At 38.6% G+C, this 21683-nt stretch overlaps 1 protein-coding gene across 2 annotated transcripts in view; it reads right to left on the reverse strand.

Annotated features, from left to right (window-relative positions):
* The window catches only part of sfl (N-deacetylase and N-sulfotransferase sfl), a 60401-nt gene that overhangs the window by 30862 nt on the left and 7856 nt on the right, over positions 1 to 21683 (reverse strand). For both annotated transcript variants that reach the window (XM_070997102.1, XM_070997103.1), the window contains one exon: positions 18551 to 18584. The gene's annotated coding sequence lies outside the window, so the exon portion shown is untranslated. Of the gene's footprint in view, positions 1 to 18550; positions 18585 to 21683 lie in introns of those variants that run through there.

A 21683-nucleotide genomic window follows, 5' to 3' on the forward strand; every position in this document is an offset into this window, starting at 1 on the left:
AGGAAGCCGCAAATAAAGCGACAAATTGCCAAAGCCGCAATACGGGGCACAGATACGAATATATCTCGAGGTCTACCCTGAATTTGTCCTTGTGAGTGTGTGCTTAGCCATTAAGTGCATATGCCTGCCGCAGTTTACAAAGGTCTTAATGGCCTTTTACACACATATATACACTCCCCACAACTTACTTGGTGTACAGTGTTCGGTTTAATTGGAAATGGATGCCGGCTGTCAACCAAAAAATAAAGACAACATACTTCGGGGCGCTTTATGGCCCGTCGAAATGAGTCAATAATGAGTTTTAGATGGCCAACAATGTTTGTCCTGATGTTATGTCCTCGATAAACATTCTCGAACATGTGTTCCCCTATAACACAGCAGATAAGTACGTATTTATGTGAATTTAAGAGGGTGGATAAAATACGCGAAGTAGCTTTAACGACTTCAATTATTGGAAAAGGTATCGGAAAAACATTACCAAATGTATACAGAAAGAAAAGAATAATTTTCTTTGGTAGTTTCCTTGTTTATTTGATAGTATTAATTCCTATAGGTAAATGGTTAAAGTAAATCCAAACTATTTGCAAGAAATCTAAGCGTGATAACTACTTGCATCAGCGAAAGTTAAACCCTTTCACTTGCGAACACTTTTCAATTTAAACGCTGAACTTCGAACTTCATTTCACTTCATAAGCAAACCGCTTGCCCCCTTTCTTCGGAATCACTTAGAACAATTTATAAACTGGATACTTCGAAAAGGAGCCGCAACAGGAATTACAGCGAAAGGCAAGAGGGTTCCAACATCCATCGCTGGCATTCCATGCCCTTGTTTTCCTCTGCATGTTACAAATTTATCATTAAAATGTCAAAACTTAAATTGATTCAAAAAGTTTAGGAGCAGCAGCAGTGACAATGCTGCCACGCCCCCATCTTCCGCTTTTCATTGCTGCAGTAGCAGTAGAAGAAAACTCAGGCAGGAGCTGAAAGAAAAAGTTGGGGCCTGTTGTCGGGAAAGCTTTTGCTAGGGGTTTTTCCATCTTTTTTCCTTCGTCTTCCTCTTCTTCTGATGATGCCGCATACTTTAAGGCGCTCTTGCAAAAAACTTTCTGCGCGTTCTTCGTTAGGCAAACTTGTTTAATTTCCTCTTCAATTGCCCGGGAAACCAAGCGAGACAAACCAAAAGTTGTCCTGCCCCCGAGTCTATCTGTGTCTTTCGTTTGGGTTTTCTTTTCTGGGGTTTCTCTAAAGTTTAACATTCAATTGTTATTTGTTTGCCAGTGATTTGCTCGTCAGCCAGTCCCAAGAATCTACCTTAAAGATAGCGCAAACATAACAAGGAAAAAATGAACATGCATACATATAAAATATTTTAACAAGAGAATGGCTAAAATTTTTGTATGCATTTCACCTCAAACTTCTTCTTGTACTCGTATGAGATGATAGTAAAGTTTATAAAACTAAGAAAATTTTATAATTATTGCGGGGGTTTCTATTTATGAAACTAAAAGTTGTGAGAACTTATACTCCAGTTCTTATACATGTTTGCTTTTAAGGCAAGGAGTCTTTGTGTTGATGAAAATATTATCTAATGCAATAGTGGTATATGATATTTTCTCTCTCTGTACAGTTGTGCAATGCTACGCATAAATCAAACTAATTTTGAGCATTTATTTCCATCTCCAAGGTGCTGTCACTCCCTAATATCTGGCTAATCGCACATGTTTCACACAGTTTATCCGCATTAGCAGTGTGAGTTCTCGAAAGTGTTTTATGTTTACTTCGAATTCAGTATGGGAAGGGGAAAAAACGATTTAAAGTTTTCACACTTTTATCCTAGAGGGCCCCTCCCCAGTTCGAAAAATGGTTTTAAAAACTATTCATTTTACGATAAATTTTGTTTACATTCCTCGAGATGGAGCGGCGATGCGAGTCTCCCTCAGCGTATTTTTTCCTAAATTGCACTGAGGCGTGTGGCAAACAGCAGTGGCATCCACATTGGGCTGCACAATGAAGGGCACCCCCGAGATACCCGCCCGAAAATACCAATCCCCGCGGTTTTGGCCCTTTTGTGCTGGTCATTTATCAGTCAGCGAATGTTTGTTGTGCCTTTGTTTTCCCTCCCCCTCCCCAAACTTTTGTAGTATTTTCTTTATTTTTTGTTTTCCTGCTCTTGTTAGTTTTTCGCGCATTCATGCCTGCACCAATCCCCCGGCTGAAACCGCCTGTCAATGGCCAACATATTGATAATCGTTTTCAATTTGTGCTCGGCAATAACAACAAAAAATCAATTGTCTTTAGTAAATTGAATGCAGGCTACAATACAATACGTGTACAAACAAACAAACAGGCAGGCAGGCAGGAGAAAAAAAGTCTGGCAAATGACTTTGGCTTTAACCAAACTGACAAGACAAGACCTCAAGTCTGAATTCTCGAGTTTCTGTTTCTGTCTGGTTATTATTTTGACTGATGAATGTGACTTTTGCGTTTCCATTACATGACGCCATGCCTGATTGCCTTTTCCATATAGATTTCACCCCTTTTTTCCACTCCATTATGCGTGAGCAAGAATTTACAACTCCCCCGAACTTCCAAAAAAAGAAAAAATAAATAAATGAGAATGTGTGCTGTATATATACCTATAAACAAATTTGTATCTTAATGAGTTTTCACACTTTAGCGCCTTTCGGACTGAGCGCCTTTGTCTTGGAATTTCCATCGTCTAATGTTCTTTCAATGTTCTGTGTGAGTCTCTTCATTATTAATGTTGCTATAAATCAGTTAGGCAAGACAATTAAATTGACACATTCTGTATATTTGAGGTTTGTTCTTAGATTTCTGGTTTTTGTTGAGGCTAACAGATTAATTGTCAGACTTGTAGTGATTTGATGCCTGTAGTGTTTTAGTTATTTAGTAAGCGAGTTGAAATGACAAGTCAGCCATAAAATGAATATACATAGAAATTGTATATTAAATACAATACAGCTTTTTATAATGACTGCAGTTTTTGATTGAGTAGTAATTTATTCATAAACCATATTTTCTTTATTAAATATATTCATAATACTAATTATTCACAAAACTTATTGGTTAAATAATAATTTATTAAAACCTTTAATGTTCTGTGCAAAAATAAGTTCATTTACCATTTTAATATATTTTTTTAATATTCCAATTATTTTTACCACTCATAAATAAATCGTTCATTGTTGTATTTTATTATCCTTGCAATATCTTTTCTTCGTTAAAAATTCAAATGAAAGTTATACTTGAATTTCTGGACTTTTTCCCACAGTTGTCAGATTAATTTGTTCTTTTGTTTATAACTTAATTTCCTTTATTCCCACAGTTCTCTCGCTCGTCAAATGTCAAGTGTCACCGAAGTGTCTCCTAAGTGTTTCTGTTCCTTCCAGCATTTTCCCCCACTTTGCCCCTTAATTGTGCAGCTTGCTGGTTTTCCTTTTTTCTGTCAATTATCCATGTACATTTGCCTAATGGTTTTTATATTTGTTTTTCCTTCACTTTTGGCCTCAAGCTCTGCTCTCTCTTCATCTGCAGACTCAGAATTTCCATCTGCCAACGGAAAACTCTCAAGTGGGCATAGAAAATCATAAAACATTCACTTCTTTTCCACAAATTTGTACAGATATTCCATACAGCTTAATTAGCAAAACATTTAAATGCACTTTACATACAACATACAGCAGAAACGAAGAAGTTTTGTGACAATTTATTTCGATTTTTTCAGACAGCCGCAAATTGAAGTTACGTTTGGCAAGGAATGAAGAGCAGAGGTCTAAAAGGAGACACATGCAATATGTTCATTTGTAGATTTACAGTGCTGATTTGGGCCAAAACGGGGAAAGGAGTGGGCCAAAAGCAGGTGGCCTGTCAGACTGACTGACCTAGATTTGTCTAAAAATACTCAGGCACCAATAAAATGCCAGTCCAAAGTGTTTGAATGTATTTTACATCACTTTGATTTTTATTTCGATTCGCTAAACGGAGGGGGGAGTTTGGAGGCAGAGGCGCTGAGAAGGGGGGCGGTTTCCAATCCGAGGATTTTTCAAGTGCTCAACACTTGAGGCTGTGGCTCTGGTGAGCAATTTGCACAATTGAAAAACTGTCTGCCCTGCGCTCGAGTCTTCTACTAATGAGGGTTGTGAGTGGAAAATCTCAGGGGGAATACGAGAATTTCTATTTCGGGCACTGCCTGCAGTCTCGATATCTGTATTGCATATAAATTATTCCCACATAATTTAGTCGAAATAACTCAAGATAAAATACATATACATTTCTTGGCCCCTGCAGACCCAATTAAAATATACTTTAAAATAGCTGTCTGCATCTTTTTCTTAAACTTAAGAAATACTCTTTTTCTTGAAATGGTATTATAATAAAGTTCTTAGTCATCGCTAAGGGCTATATTCAACACACAAAATTGTGACAATTTAATTGAGAAGCTTAAGAAAATCCGTTCAATTTAAAGAAGATTTCTAGGCATTATATTTTAAACTTGGACAAAATGACTTTCATTTTAAATTGCATATACACAGTTTTAAATTCAATTTTTATATGGCCTTAGGTAACTTGAGCATTTGCTAAGCAATTTATACAGTTGAGGTATTTTATTTAAGACTTTTTAAGTCTAAGAAACATTCTTAATTGGTTATTCTTAAACTGCAAGGTTTTTGTACATACAAATGGGTCAGATATGAAAGAAATTCTTGGAATATTGCTGAATATCGCAAGTAACTTTCGCAGAGGCAGTAACATTGGTAACCGCCACCAATAACAAGTCAAAACCAGTTACACGCCCGGTCAATTACACAAAGAACCGAAACGAAAAACCGAGGGAAAACAGCGAAACAACAAGGAAAGCCAACACCAACGCAGCTTCATGGCTTATGACTTGCACTACCAATTTTCCCCAACCCCTTTCGCAAAGCCCCTGAAAACAGGCTCGCTTGTCTGCAATTTGAGGCTTTACTGTCATTCAGTGTGGCTCAAACCAAAAGGCAAAATGCGTGGGCCACCACAACTCACCTCCGACAAACCCACGCCGAAATCTTAGCCAAATTGTTGGTTGCACTTGCAACATTTGGGGGATTTATCGGGGGGAATGGGGATCCCAGGCGGAGAGGTGTTTCACAGGCCACAGAATGGATTTCTGGCTTTGCGGTCGAAATGGCATGAGTTTGGATCGGTTTGGTTTCAGTATCTCTCGCCGAAAAGTCCAAGAGCCAAAATCACTAGCAGACATTGACAATAACCCTGCGACTCAATGGTTCCACAAGAGGGAAATGAAACGTCGTCGATGATTCGGGGGCCGAGTTGCGGGCTGAAAACCGGAGTCCAGCCACGTGGGCGTCCATTAAAAGAAAACGAATTGCTGGCCCAATTTGTGCGCCGCTGGAGATTTGAGTCAACAAAGTCAAGCTCAATTCAGTACTCTCTCTTATTCTCCTATCATCTACAAATATTGTGCCATCGTGCACTGAAAAAATAATGAAATCGGTTTAAACTACTAAAAAATCTATTGAAAATATAATAGGTACATATAATATTTAAAAATACTATTTTTTCAAAAGAGCTAGATTTACTTGACTGGAAAAAGGGAAATATAAAATGTTAAAAAAATAAATCATTAAAAGCATCTCTATTTTTCGTCAAATTATAATTCAGATGTAATATTTTATATTTTTATTACTTAACAATTTTTACATTTCTTCATTTTATACCTTTAACCTTACAAGACCTGTTTTTTCCACAGTGCCTATTCCTATTTATAATTCATTTCCATAATTATTTACATATTTACTGAAGTGTGCAATCAATTGGAACGCGATAAGCAGCGGATGGAGGCAAATGAAGCGCTAGAAGTGATTCCAATGCCACGGGAACTCAGGGCGTATAGCTAGAGAAAGACCTTGAGCTAAGTCAACAGCACCAAGTTAATTCAATTAATCGGCATGTGCCCGTTACACTGACAAAAAAATAGTACAAACCACCCTATGGATAATGAAATAACAAGCAGTGACTGCAATAAATCCTAATCAGTTAATGGCTTTGTTTAACCATTAGAGATAATTGCAGTATCTAATTTCTGGGGAGACAAAAAGCAAATGAGGTTCTCCTTAATCAAGTCATTAAAGTTAAGGAAATCGCTGGCTCATCACCATTTACTGGACTAATAGTTTTTAGCTCTTAAAGCTTTAGTGCCGGCATTATATTTACCCCCTGGAAACCAACATTGTCCTGGGCCTAAACAAACCCAGGCAAATATAAGCCCAATTTCGCCCATTATGGTAACACACACAAATGCAAATTTCGCAAACCCCCCTTTCCCCCCTCTCTCTCTATCGCCCAGTTTTCTCATCAATTTATTATGCTATTTGTGTGCGCTAAAATTAGTTAATGAACCCGGACTCAATGTAATAATGGAAAGCCGTACTCGCCGCCCTCATGCTATAAACTGTGGAACTGAAACTGAAACTGAAACTGGCGTTGTGATTGAACGTATACCCCCTGTAAATGGGGAAATCCCCCTGCTCATCTCGTGGTCTCATCGTTGTTGTTGCCGCCTTGTTGTTGGTTGTATAAATTAATTCCCCAGGTTAACTGCAGAGTAACGTTTTATAATTAAGCCAGCTGCATAATTATGAGGAGCAAACACACACAAACCCACAGCGGTGTGCACATGCAGGCAGGCTGTGTGGCCACATATAAAATAAATGTATATGTGCACTCTGGAAAAATCGTATATAAGTCGAGTAGGAAACGGATCAGAGGGCTTGGAAATATGTATTTCTAATAACTATTTCATTTTTAGTTAATATTAGCAAGGGAGGCCATTAGAAATCTCTTCACAAAGCCACCATAAAAAAGCTAAGGTAAGATCTTAAATCACTTGTAGTTACCAAGTTAAAAGCGTTGGACCTTAAGTAAAGCTTAAAATGATTCAATCCATTTCATATAAGCCAATCTTTCGATTTCTTTTCAAGTGCATTGATATGTGTTATATATTTATAGAAACCCCATATCGGTTGAGAACTGAGATACACGCAATTGGCGACATTTAAGCACGCAACGTTAACCCCTCGATGACCGGGACCCAGCACACACTTATTATCATAATGAACATCAACGGAGTGGAAAGGACGATGGAGAGGCAGGATTGAGCGGTGTATCCAGGACACGGTTAAGTGGTTTGCCGCATAATCGACGGAGAGGCCTCCGAGGTCTGGAGGCGAAACGGATCGAGGCGTCTGGCGGAGAGAAATGTTCATTAATATACAAAAGCTCGGGTCATCCGCAAAGTGTCCATCACACGATGGCCAATGGGGAAATGCCACGGAGGTCCTGTGATGAGAAAGTCCTGGGACGTCATGAACGTCCTGTTCGTCCTGGCCACCCTTCGCTCCCCATTCTCCTTTGTGGGGCCGGCGGTGGCCCATCAAAAAGCTTTATCACTCGGAACCACCCCGTTTTTCCACTTTTCCATCCATTCGCTCCGTCAGCGAGTTATTGCCACGGCCTTTTTGGCCCTGCCTCATGTAAAAGCAATAAATAATGGCCCAGTTTACGGGGTATGTCTCGTCTATGGCATGGAGCGTCATAAAAATATTTTATCCATTAGACATTGCCTCTCTCATTGGGGGCCTGAGTTGTTGCTTCAGTTTGCTTAATGGCCATTAATAATTGTTGAATTAATGTCAACTGTGGAATTGGATCACAGTTCACTTAAATGCATATTGGCTGTGGCCATGTGGCGTATACTTAATTTAGGCTGGCTAAATTGGGCTAAATATCTCGAAACACGTTTTTGATTTCTTAACTTAGAGCCATGAGGCCTTAATAAATTTGCCAAGTATCTGCATCTGCTTCAAAATCAATGTTTATGGTTTCGCAATTTATCTTTTCTTCAATATAAACAACTCTTCGGGGTATACAAACTGAACTGTTTGTCCTAGTTTTGCTGGGCTCCGCCGCTGCTGCTGGCGAATCAAAATTCAACTAGGCAAATATACGGCTTGGAAAAATTGCATCAAATAAATATTATTCATAGGCATGCCCCGGCGCGTACATCATCATCGTCGGGAATTTCGGCATTTGGCAGTGTAATTTTTCATTTCTAGCTTGACACGAGCAGGAGAACCGGCGGACAAACAGAAAAACCAGGGCGAGTGCAGTTCAATGACATAATTTGTCGCAGCGCATCAATAGAGTGGACAGGGACAGAAACAGGGACCTGGAGATGCGGAATGAGGAATGGGGAGTGGGGATTGGGCCAGCAGTGGATCGCAAAACAATGGGGCACCGGAGCAACGTCAACATTGTCCAAACGTCAACGATGTTGTCGTCATCGTGGAGTCATCATCGTCATAATCATAATCATCGTCGTCGTCATTGTTTCGCTTGAACTTTATTGTTTTGATTTATGCGCGTGCACAACGAGAGCAGGCGAAAGGGAGATAGAACGAGGCACTGAGAGAAAATACTTATTAAACACGTTTCAGCTATAAAGAACAGTTTGGGGTTTATTTTAAGACTGAAACTATTTTTCTTTGCCACTATTACCACCTTAAAAATAAATATCATCATTTCACAACTCGAAAGAAAAAATAAAAAATAATTTTAAAAATATTTTTCTGTAGGTTTGTGTGTGATGTCTAACAATTCCCCTATTACTAGTAGATTTATGATAAAACAAATTGTTTTATATTATATTTTATATCAAATTCTAATTAATTATTAAAATGAAAACCGACACATGGCCGAAAATTCTTCAATTTGTATGTGATTTTATTTTTGAATCCAAAACAATGGGTAATTCCTTTAATCCATCATTTTTTGTCAGTGTCAAGAGGTCAGAGCCGAAGGGAGCAGTGCATGGTAAGCGAAAACTTTGCGGGTTTCAAACTGTCGTACACTGTCGTTTGTTAGAACCCCCATTAACCCCCCATGCCGCCACTCCCCTGTTCATTTCGCCTGCACTGGACACGTCGCGTTGTTTATTCCACCAACGCCAAACAATCGCGAACCCAGTCGTCCGGCGCTGTTGTTTTTGTTTTGGTTGCCTCGAGTGGAAAGCGGGGGGAAATGTGGGGCGTTGGGAAAATTCTCGGTGCAAATGAAAATGATGTTGTTCAGCTGCCACTGCCACTGGCATTCAGGCATCCAGGCATCAGAACGCCATCAGAAGAACCGTCCCATCACCATTCCTGGGCCCGTTGCCCGATTATGTTAATGTGCCCAGAGATTTCTGCCATTATGATGTTGTTCACTAGACGACCACTCTGCATATTTGACGGGGACCGCAGCAGTGACTCACAGAACCCGGGGGCCAAACGTCACCAGTGCAACATTTTCCCGCTTTTCAGTCTTGGTGAAAAGTTGTTTCCACCCCTCCCGCAATCTTTCGCACTGGCACTAAACAATTTCAAGTCTATGTTGTTGTTTTAGCCATCGGCTGTAGTTGGTAGAAAGTAGGGTGAAGAATATGCCATGCAAAAGCACTCAGTCAAATATTTGAGAAGCGCGGAGAAGGGCTCAAAACAAAAAAAAGGATGTTAGGTTAGGATAAACACAGTTTTTGACGTTTTTCCAAATCATTATGTTGACTTCCATCATAACTTTAAATATTATTAAAGAAATAAATACAATAACCTTTTTTTTGTTATAAATAACAATTTTCCATGATATCTAAACAATTTAGATTCAAACAATTTAATTCAAACAACTAAGGCAAACAATAAACGAAATTTGCCGCCATTACCCCGAATTTTTATATGTGAAAATAAATTAAACTGAATTATGGTTGATTTAGTACATTTGTCTTTTTCCACGACCCAAAACGATGGCTTCATTAAAGTGCAACGATTATGGTGCAACATAAAAATAAGAGCAAAAATTAATTTACAACAATAGTCTGCTTTGGTCACGCTGTTTTTATGCAGAATAGTAATAATAAATAATATCATCTAATGCCTGAAATCGGCCCCCATAATTAAGCAGGCATGCGAAATTTGCAAGAGCAACAAACAAAATTTTTGCGGGCAGCAGCTGCATTATGTATATATTTTTAAACAACCTCCCACAGTATTGTCCCCTATATTTCTGGTTTTTCTCCCAAGGGGAAGCGAATGCAATATTGAAACGCATTTTTCTCTGCTTTTCCTCCGGCGTCTCTGCTCGTTTTTTGTCATCAAAATCGTGAAAAATTGTTGCAAACTTTGACAGGGCAAAAATTATGATAGCTGTTGTGCCGAGGGAATGGGGGTGTTTCTGCCTGGATGGTAATAATTTTGTGTCATAAATAAATCGCTGAAAGTTGTTGTTGCCAACAAATAAAAAATCGTCCCATTTGTTATTGAATTTAAGCTTTAGACTGTGAAATGTTTTCGAAATGATAAGCAAACTAGGGAAGAAAGGTCAAGAGAGACCAGAAAGGCAATATTTTACAATGTTCAACTGGAATGACAAGAATTCACTTGCTCTGCGTTTTTTTTTTAAACGATAACGAGCGCTTCAACGAGATTTCAACAAATTAGCAACATGATTAAATTTAAAACATTTTAAACATTTTACACCCGCAGATGTACAAATTATAAATGACACGATGGCGCAGATTTTATGTGAAAAAATTCAAATAAACATACCAGAGGAATGTTTTTATTCTCTTTTTGTATTTTACGAGCTGTCGAATGAGCTGACAACACTCAGGTTGGAAAAAATTATAGCTGCAGCTGACAGATTTTTATGACTTAATAAAGCAGAAGCGCCAACGAAACGAGAAGTTCAAGTTTGTGGGGGAGTAAATCTGGGTTATGGGTTATGAGAGCTGCATCTATATACATTTATGTATAAATACACAAAGTTGGGGGCGAAGATAAGACCCAGTAACTTACTGCCCAGACAGTTTAGACACCTAACCGACAAACAAACTTTAAATTTCAGCTCTACGAGAGTGTTATTTGCTGAAGAAGGGCTGGGAATCGAAACTTTTCGCTCAACTCCCACTGGCAAAAGTTAATCGAAGCCGGAGAACTTCCAACAAATTGACCGGAAAATGTTTGCGAATTGCCAACGGAACTGAGTCCCCGAACTCGGCTGAGATTTTGGCCAGTAAACTGGCCAAGGGCTATCGATGCCAAACAGACACACACGACGGTCAGTAAATTAAACAGGCGGCCAAAGTTAAGTAAACAAGTCAAAAATTTCATTTCATATCGAAAGTTTTTTTGACTTAGGGATATTGATAAAAATTCTATTTTTGTGTGTCAAATTTAAATGGCTAGCAATGAGATGGGCACTTGACTCAAATTTGGCTGAGTCACAAAGTGCTCTATCTTCAAAATATATAGTATTTCTTTACATCACTAAGGAGGAAGTGGATATTTGATATTTTGTGAATCATAAACCATGCCTTGATGAATTACAAGAACATCTGCTCGCTTGCTCATCTCTAATAATAAAAAGTTTATTTCAAAAGGACAGATATCGGGTAAAATAAATGGATATTTACTTTTTTGTCAAGTGCTGAAAAGTTTCGGGTTCAGCAAACTTTTAAAGGGCGGAGCAGATTTTCTAATGAAATTTATGAAATTGTATTTCAGCAAAAGCCAGTAAAAAGTTATTTACGCCAATTTGGGTCAATGAAAGTTGCTACCGCTTCGAAATCAATTGCATTTTGATAAAGTTCTGTTCGATTTTCCACGCAAAAACTCCCTCCTGCAGCTGCAAGTGTCACTATTCAGTTTGACACTTTTCGGTGAAAAATAAGAGGAGTAGGAAAACCCAAAGCCAATCGAAATCCTGCTGAATGGCAATAAAATGTTCTATAAATGGAAACAAAGTCAAGCCAGTTTGACATTCTACGTCGTTGTCAAACTTAGGGAAACTTGGCTTACAAAAAGATTTTTCCATGGGGTTAGCCACTTTTCAGCAATTTGGTTGTTTGCGTTCGACATGGCCAAAAAGGGCGTGGAGATGTTGGGAGTTGGGAGCCCACAAAATGGGTATAAAAATAGTAGAACAAGTTGAATATGCTAACCACAACAGACGGCCGCCAACTATTTTAGGATGCCAAAAAGCCGGCCAGGCCAACAGCAGCTGCAGCAACAACAACTTGCATGTTGATATCGCGCCGCCTGTGAAAACAATGCCAAAGGCCATGTGTAAATATGCTATGCAAAGTTTTTTCTTCGCTTTTCCCGAACCACTTTTTTTTTAGCTTTTTATGTGCTACTACTGCTGCTGTGGGATGGACGTCAGCTTTTCGCATAAATGTCGATGCACAGTGGAGCAATGTAATTGCGGGGAAAACGACGCCAAAATTAAGTTCTTCGAGTGGAAAAGTTTTCTGGGAAATGGGAAAGTAAATTTGACTTTGCCGATAGCAAGTTGATATTTATAAGGATGAGGGGAGAATGCTGTTGGTGGCCTTTTATTACCATTTTATTGACAGATATTTATAGAAATTCTTTTGCCATTGTTTTTAATGAGCTTTGAAACGTTCCTAAGCATATCAAATTGCGTAAGTTTTAATTGTTTTGTAATAATAATATAATATATTATTAAGTGTAATTTATTTAAATGATTAGGTTAGGTCAATTTTAAATACTTTATCAATGGTGTGACTTCGATGTGATTGTTTTATTATGGTTCCCTGAGTTAAATGAGTTTATATAATTTATTAAAATGAACATTGTAATTAATTTTATTAAAATAAACTGCACTTCACTTTCCATGAATTTAATAAAATGCTTTCATTTTTAAATGGCATTCTCAAATACCTTATATATTTTACCCCTGTTCCTTTCACCTTGCTCATTAAAAAACATAAAACTTCCTTTAGATCTTGGGCATTCTACCACCCATACATATTTCTAGAATTTTTGCTTTTTAATGCAGGTCCACACACCAGCAACAGGGGGCAAGTCAGCTTCGGTTATTCAGGCTTTTTTTTTTTATATTTTTGTTGAGGTTGCCTCGGCCGTTGCCTATGCACATTTAGCAATGTTAGGCAGTCAACCAAAAACAGATTTTTTTGTCACAACAAACGCCACAGGCCACAACACAGCTGAAAACAACAACGGCGACGACAACATCGAAACGTTAGAGGAGAAAAAAGGAAAGAAATCAACTTGCAACATGCAACAAAAGCCGCGTTTCGTTGCTGTCGTTTGGGCCATGTCACTGACCGAGAAATTCCTGGCATGAAAGTTGCAAAAAATCCTGGGAACTAGGACTAGAAAAAAGGAAAGAAAATGAAATGGCAACGACGACGGCGGTGGTTTTTATTGCCAGTGGCAGGATAATAGCAAGCAACAATGGCCGTGGGAAGGCATTGCAGCTGCATCCTTGTTGTCATTTCTAACGTGGCTCTCATTGGTGTCCTTAAAGTCCCGACTCCCTGCCGCTTTTTTCCGCCCTGGATCCTGGCGAACTTCATTTTGTTGTCGTCAACACTCGCAGGGACTTTGCCGCACAGAGAGGAAATAGCAGGACAATTTGTCCCTAATTGGGTATTTCAAAAAGCTATTGAACGTTTTCGAGGTGCCACATAAATGGTTATAAAGAATTTAAAATGGAAAATAAAACTGGCCTGGGGTGCTTAAAAAATAAAAACAGAAAGGATTTATTTATTTAATAATTTTATTATTTATTTAATAAAGAATTAGCAATTCAGTTTATAGTAATAAAAATGTAATGATAAGGTTTTTAATAGTCTCATTTAAGTTGATTTCATTTACTTCTTTTGATTCTAAGTTTTACGTGGATAGCTTTATGTATATAAAAAAAGGATCTTTTGTAGAGTTATATAAGATATGGAATCTTTATCACTGCCTTGATTTTTTTTTGTGTTGCTCCACAAACTTGATTGTTGTTATCTGCTGCTTTGTTTTATTTGAGCTTTGTTCCGCCGCCGACCAATTTTTTTCCTATTGCCATTCCTATAGCCTTGGTGTGCATTTTCCTACTTCCTTTTTGGGAGGTCCTTCGTTTTGTGATTTTCCAAATTGAATTTCCAACTCAATTTGCCGACCCAACAACCTCGTCTACACTGACTAATTAGTCTGGCGCTGAAAAGTATGCTACGACAAAAGTAAAAGACCCCAAGGAGAGCATCTCCATCTCCATCTCCAACTCCAACACAATCGCAATTAGTCTGGGGAAAATTGATGAGGATATAAGGAGGCGATGGCCGAGCTGGCCGAAATGCAGCCATATTTCGTAAACAGAAACCGGCCAGGCCGAGAGCCATGCATAAAATGAATATCAATTAGGCCAAATGAGAGTGCAAAGCCGGCTTCGATTTCAAAGATAAACCCAAGGATGTGTGTGCAGCTGCTCTGAGTATTCCGAGTATTTTGTTGATTAAAAGTCTGTTTGCTGTACACAGGAATTTCGAACAGTATATCTTGACTATCCACAGATCTACAGAGAGAGAAAAAATGTGATGTTCCGGCTACAGTTTTGGACAGGAAGTCCTCATCAGTTACATCAAAGCTAAAAGGGGTTTGAAATATATAGTATTACTAGTCTTTTCTTTAGGGTTTACACACTTTTCTTTCAGTGCTGAGCATACCAATTTCGTTAGGAGCAGATAAATATATGTATTCAACCCACTTTGCGTTACTCTAATGTTGCTTTTCAGATACTCGTATTTCGCACCCGAAAATGGTATGAGGTGGCGATTTCTCATTTTGATTTGGCTGTCCGCTTTTTGTGCTCTTTTATTATCTGCTGATTTCTATTTGTATTTGTATCTGAATCCGGAACGTGTGTGTTTGTGTGGGAGGGCGTCTTTCATGCTCCGATAAATAAAATGAATTGAAAAAGCAAAAACCAACCAACACACCCACAAACATACACACAAGGAGGGTCTAGGGACCTAAAAAAAAAAAAGGAAACTCTGCTCAGGGATAACAGATTAGTTGAAGCTGACTAGCAGCGTCCTGTCTTCCTCCCATGGAAATCAAAACATTTTGTTAAAAAGGAAACACACCCACACAGATACCACAGCCTATTCACACAGATACGAGCGCGTTTATCTGCGGAAACGGAGATACGTTCTACGTGCTCTAAACTGCCAACTCCGCTTCAATGGAAACTGTCTATCAGTGAATCCTTGTGTGTGGATTTCAGTGTGTGTGTGCTAACGCATTTTGTTGCCAACTTATGTGTAATAAAATGTAATAAAATAAAACTCTCATATTAGAGATGTTGTGCTATTTTTTGTTGTCCTGTTGTCCTGACCCCATAAAAAGCACACCAAATGCTGGCTAGTTTCTTTGGTCTTTTTGAGCTCTGTGTGTCTGTGGTTGTGGTATTAGCCACATTACACATACGCAGTGTTGCCCGCACAGAGATCTTTGTGATGGCAGTGGTAATCATCATAACAATCAGACTGAAGTGGGCCCAATGACACATAACAAGGCTTATTAGGATCAGCGAGTTAATGGCCCTGATGGTAAACATCGAGTGGTCTTAACAGCAGATTTCCACACTTAATTGATGTGACTTTCAGCAATTATGCAGTGGATTCGATTTGGTTACGGGAATTAATTAAAATGTGAATTAATTATGGTTCTTGATTTAATATAAGAGATAAAAAACCAAAAAGACAACACTTTATTTTTAAAATTTTAATGATAGCTTTAGTTTTTTTCCAAAATGGTATAATAATTTTCCCAAGTTACATTAAATTTTCAAAAGCCAATTGGGGCTTTCCATAAACAAAATAATTATATCCATTTAATTGAATTAATTATTCCGCTTGTGGCATTCAAACAAACATAAAAATTAAACTCGTATCAAAAAACATTTAAATGTCAGTTAAAATAAATCAAGCGGCAGGCAGTGCAATCTGTCAGTTATTGCCCCCCATAAATGCTAACAGAAAAAGTTTTCACCAAGCTTTTTATGGGGCATTTCAACTCATTAGGCAGATGCTGCCAAAAAGCAAACCGAACCAAACGAAACCATTAATTACATTTGGCTGCCGGCGACAAATTGAATTAACTTGTGTCAAAGTGCAGCGTATTGATTTTCTAATTGGGCCCAAAGACCCGACCAGACCAGAACCACAAAGGCAAAAAACCGAAAGGGCCATTAAGAAAATCATTTTCCGCGAAACGGAAAATTAATAATTTTTTAAATGAATTTCGCTCGCAAACAAACCAAGAATGGTGAAGAAGGCAAACTGAGAGCTGACCATTAAGTTAATGAGGGTCATTGTGGGTCGGCATGTTGGCTCTTAACACCTTGCAACAGATGATGACCACAAAGGACGCGCAGGATGATGATGTTGTTGTTTATATACTGCCACTCCCCCTCGCTTCTTAAACTACCGCCCCCAGGATATTCCAGAGCAGCGAGGAGCAACCAAAGGACTTTTTAATGTGGCAACTTCCGTCGACGGGGGGTGTGGGTGTAAAAAGGAAGATGACGAGGACGACTTCTGCGGCGGAAACGGAAGCCAAACAAATATGGCCGCCGCACGCCTGGGCGGACAAAAAAGCAACAATAAAACTTTTTTAATGCATTTTTAGATGCCCCAGTTGGGGGTGACTCTACTGGCATGCACCGTGGGTCAAATGGCGTTTAAAGTGAGACATAAAACATGAAATGATTCATGACCAAGCTAAAGAGCTGCCAATGAAAATTAATGGAATCCAAAATGAACACGCACGCAAATGAACAGGCACGATTATTAACGCGAATATTTAACTTAACCAACTAGTACATTATTTTTATATTAATTTATTGCCAATAAGAATCCAAAATGAATATTTATTATTTCCCAAAAGCAAAGCTTAAGCCTTAAATACCTTAAAATGCCTGTCTTTAAACCATAAACCAACTAAAATGAATTGGTTTTACAGCCCACATCCTTCTTAACAACCATTTTCATAGCCTGAATTCAGTGTAAATTCGTCTTAACGAAATTAAATGTATTCATCAGCCGTATTCCATCATCCAGCTTATCTTTTAATATTGCCGCATTAATTATAAGTTTACGTTAATTAAATTTTCGCCACCTCACCACTGTGCAACCTCCCTGGATTATAATTTCGAAACACCCGCGCCCTTTTTCTGGGGTCAAATCATCCCCCGCTGGTGTCTTTACAAATTTTTGATTTGCCACTGAAATATTTGGGCCACATTTTATTTTCGTTACTTGTTTTTTTTTTGTATACGTAATACGTATATATAATTTACGCCAATTTATTTTTGTCGTTTTTAATGCTCTCGTTTTTCAGTGGAAGCCTGCGGTTAGCGTTGGCGACCGTAAAAAACAGGAAGTTTTTGCCATTGACGTTGATGATGATGATGGGCGAAGTGTAGAAAACAAAACGCTGATACGGATGGATTTCGGGGAGAGAAAGAAATGCGGGGGGCAGTTGGCCAAATGACAGAGAACAGTAAACAGGACATAACGACAATTTAAATGACATTATTAGTTGGCATTTATGGTTGAGCAGCAGGAGCAGTGGAGGATAATGGATTCTCAACGTATCCAACGACCAACTCTATCCTATAGCATTGGCTCCCCTGTGGTTTTTCTCCTCCCTTTCTTTGGGATAGTGACATGCGATATTTGATCAATAAACTTGGCAGGACAGCACAGGATACGCCGTGATGTGTGTATCCTGTTTTTGCCAGTTCCTGAAACGAACTGAGTTTCACTCCCCCATTGCCCTGAGTTGGTTGGCTTATTTTTCCTTTTGACTCAAGCCGCATTCATTATGAAAAGCAAACAAGGTAGACGCCACTAGACGCCACATCAATCCGGCTCTTTTCCGTAGTCGGTCTAAAGCGTTTTCGCACGTTTTCCTTCGCCATCCTTGGCACCAGATCAAAGGAACCCATATACCCATATACCCCATTCTCTACCTCCTTGATGTCGGTGGCACTCGAGGGGTTTCGCCCTGGCTATGGCAAAACAAAAACCCTCGGGGCTGTCTCAAGCGTTATTTATTGTTAACGAAATAGCCGACGCCTACTTACCCAGCCCAACCTGCATGCACAAAATCTCTTGGAATTCAACCCCCGAAACGCCTTGAGGGCAGGTTAAAGTTAAAGGGTCTCTTGGATCCGCTCGGGGTTGCCAGACCTGGCAAAAGGACATGGGCGGGGACAGGGGAAGGGACAGAGGTCGAGACATTATCATTATTCCGAGCTGTCTGGCAATTAATCAAATGCTAAATGCCAACAAAAAACGCATTTTGCGGCTTACAAGGCCGTCGACTTTTGGGGGTTAAAAGCAAATTACATTGAAAGCTTTCGCTTGATAAAATAAGATGTACAGTGGAAGAAATGTGTAAACAGATCAACACTAAACATGCAACAAGTTAAGAGCTCTTTATATGGGAATAATATATATTTCGTTGAGAGTTTCATTATTATCATTTTTGGAACAAAATTAATTATAAGTACGCTTTGTATAGACCGTTGGTTGAATTTTTGTATACCATCATTCTTTATAAATAACAATAAGCTTAAAAATAAAAAAAAAATTTTAATTATTATAAATTCAACTTACATTATTTGAAAGAGTTTCTTCAAAGTGTCCAAGTCTGTAAAAAAAGAGGAAATATTTATGGTTATGAAGAACATCATAATATAATATACAAGTTTTGATCTATATTGCAAAAAAAAGGTATTATAAGGTATATATATATACTTGCAAGCCAGAAATAATGTACACTTTTAGGAATTTCTTATTTTAAATGTATTTTCTTGAGCTGCACTTTCCCGTCCGAGGTCATCTGAAGTTAATCCCTCGTTACTGTAATTAAAGTGACCGCTTTGGTTAAATTGCACTGTGACTCCTCGAAACTTGGCTGTCCTCGTTGTCTCGTTATTGTTTCAATTGTTTTTGGGCAGCCTGTCCCGATGACAACAGTACGAAATTAACACAGACAGACGCAGCCATAGAATCACTACTGTCCTGTTCAACTTTCCCCGATTTACCCTCCAGCAAACCCCATCAGTTTCGCACTCTCGTGTTGGTTTTCTCTCGAACACACAAAGCCAATTGACAGTATGGATGCTCTGGGGGATTCGAGGAGTAGCAGGAGCTGGAGCAGGAGCAGGAGCAGGAGCTGGAGCCAATTGAAAGCAGCACACAAGGATTACAATCTATCAGCCCCATGTCCCTGGGACCCCCTTTCGCCATCTGCACTCTCCTCTCTCCACTCCTTTCTCCTTCATCTGTACCCATGAAGCGTCCGAATTTTTGAACTTGTCAAGGATTCAAAGTTCGAACGCTTTTGGACCATGGTCCATATTGGCCGCTCTATATCCCTCTCTGTCGCTCCTCTTAGGCACCCATATATCCCTCCCTTTTAGTCCTTGTTCAACTGCAGCTCAGCTCTTGTCGCATTGCAGTTTTGCCAGGGTTCAAGCGCTTTGTGTGTGTTAAAACGCTTTTTATTGTTGTAAATTTCGGGTGCAAGCTTTGTTTGGACCGCTATTGTTGGGCAGTCCAACTTGGCTAAATCGAATCGAACTTGGCCAACCAAAACTATTTTAAAAAAATTTTTTCATCAAAAAAAACTAGGTTTTTAAAAATTCATTAGCTTTTCGGTGTTAACTTTTAGATTGAATTCTTTAAAAAGATAAAGATTTAGAGTTACCAATATGTAAATTATATGAAAAACAATTTGTTTAAGAATGTTTTCTGACTAATCGATTTTTTTACTGATAAGTAAAGTACAATTTTCGATATATTATAGTAAAGTATATATAGTAATCGATTGTTAAAATGTATAATCCATTTATACATAGGTTTCAAATCGCAAATTAGTCCGAATCAGTTCGATGTAGAGAAGTTGACCTGTAGTTCCTCTTTTGGCTTTTCGATGATTGCCATAGGTTTTTACTTCTACCATTTGCATGAGCCAGCAGTGCCGATGTGTGCGTGAGTATCTGTGTCTGTATCTCTGTATCTGTGTCTGGCAGGCAACTCTATTACACTTAAAACGAGTCAATGCGTTTTAAAAAGGAACGAACCAATTGAACCAGCAGCCCTATATAGGAACAGGTCAACATGGGATCTATGCTGGGATGTGTGGGTGTAGCCTGTGATTGTGATTGTGGTGATTGTGGGGGAAATTGGGGGAAGAGAAGGTCGAAGGTGCACCTTGGGGAATTCGTAATTGAGGCACGTTTATGACTAAATGATTGTGATCTTTGGGGCATTTCAAATATGCAATTAACGAACAGTAATGAGTACACAAAGTGGAGTAGAGAAAGGGAACATTTACAGTAGAATAAAAAAATACTTTGACAACAAAGGAGGTCTAAGTGAATTGCGTTAATTAGAAATCAGTTGGGGCAAAACACAAAATGTAGTTTAATTCAAGTATTCAAAGATGAAAATGTAACAGAATTTATTTTTATTTTTTGCCCTAAATAACATGTATTTATTTTTCAAAAGTTTTTGAACAAATTTTTTATAAAATGTAGGTGTTTCTTTCAAATTTTTCAATACTGAGATCTTGGTTTTGAGTTAAAGCACTTTTAAAGCTTTCTTGCCTATTTGTAATCATTTAAAAATGTTTTCTAAATAAATCGTTTTCTAAATGATAAAACCGAACGAATACCAATATATCAAAAATAAAATCCTCCATCCATCTGCGAGCTAATCCAAATATCCAATCACTTTAATCGAACTACGGCAAATCCAGTTTTTAACTGCCGAAAAATGCCATGGATAAATCTGTCCCGACAATCCGCCAGATAAACTAATATCTCTTTCTGTCCATATCCGGCACGAGCTTTCCAGTCCATTGATGACCAACCAAACCGGCGCACCATTTTACAAATTGACTTTATGCCATCCATTTCGATTTCCTTACCGCCCCCGCCCTCCCCAAAAATCCCGGCGCTCCCTACAAAACCTAATCCAACGTCCCTATTTAAACACCCAGCCCCCGGTTTCCACACCAGCCCATTGATTTACACAAAAACGGCAGCTTAGAGGAAAGTTTTAGCAACTAAAAACGGCGTCACATAAATGAACAGAGCTGTGGACACAAAAACGGGGAATATAGATGGGGTACTACAGTATGGTACGGAATGGAATGGTATGGTATAGGGAGGATATAGAAAGGGTTTTGGGTGGCGGACGTGGACATGACACGCACACTTTATCCTTTATCCAGGCAGCGTCGTGGCTTTTGGAAACGTTTCATTTTCCGTTCTGTCAAAGGTATACAAAACAAAAAGTTTCTAACTGGACGGGACACGTCGACGACAGCTAAATACGCGAAAATGTTGGACCCACATACCTCCCCAAAAAATCCCCATTTTCCCACACTTCAAACACAGCAACTTTGCAGGGAGCCCCAACCAACATGCAATTAAAATGTAATTTTGTAATGCTGTAATTTGATTTCTTTTTATACCGGAGAAAGGGTTATTTGCCATTTTTCAATTTCACAGGGCAAACTTTGATAGTTTGAGAACACATGAATGCCAAACTGTGCACTAATTTGATAAGTAAAACATAAATGTCATAAGCTTAAACAAACTTTCAGAAAAAATAAAAATGTATGGTAAATTGCATGCTGGGCATAATGCCTCGTTAAAAGCATTACAAAGTGATACGGGGATTTCTGGGGATGGTATTTCCGTATACATACCATCATCATATGTACCTATATATAACG

Source organism: Drosophila suzukii, chromosome 3, assembly GCF_043229965.1.
Source record: "Drosophila suzukii chromosome 3, CBGP_Dsuzu_IsoJpt1.0, whole genome shotgun sequence".
Lineage (NCBI taxonomy): Eukaryota > Metazoa > Arthropoda > Insecta > Diptera > Drosophilidae > Drosophila > Drosophila suzukii.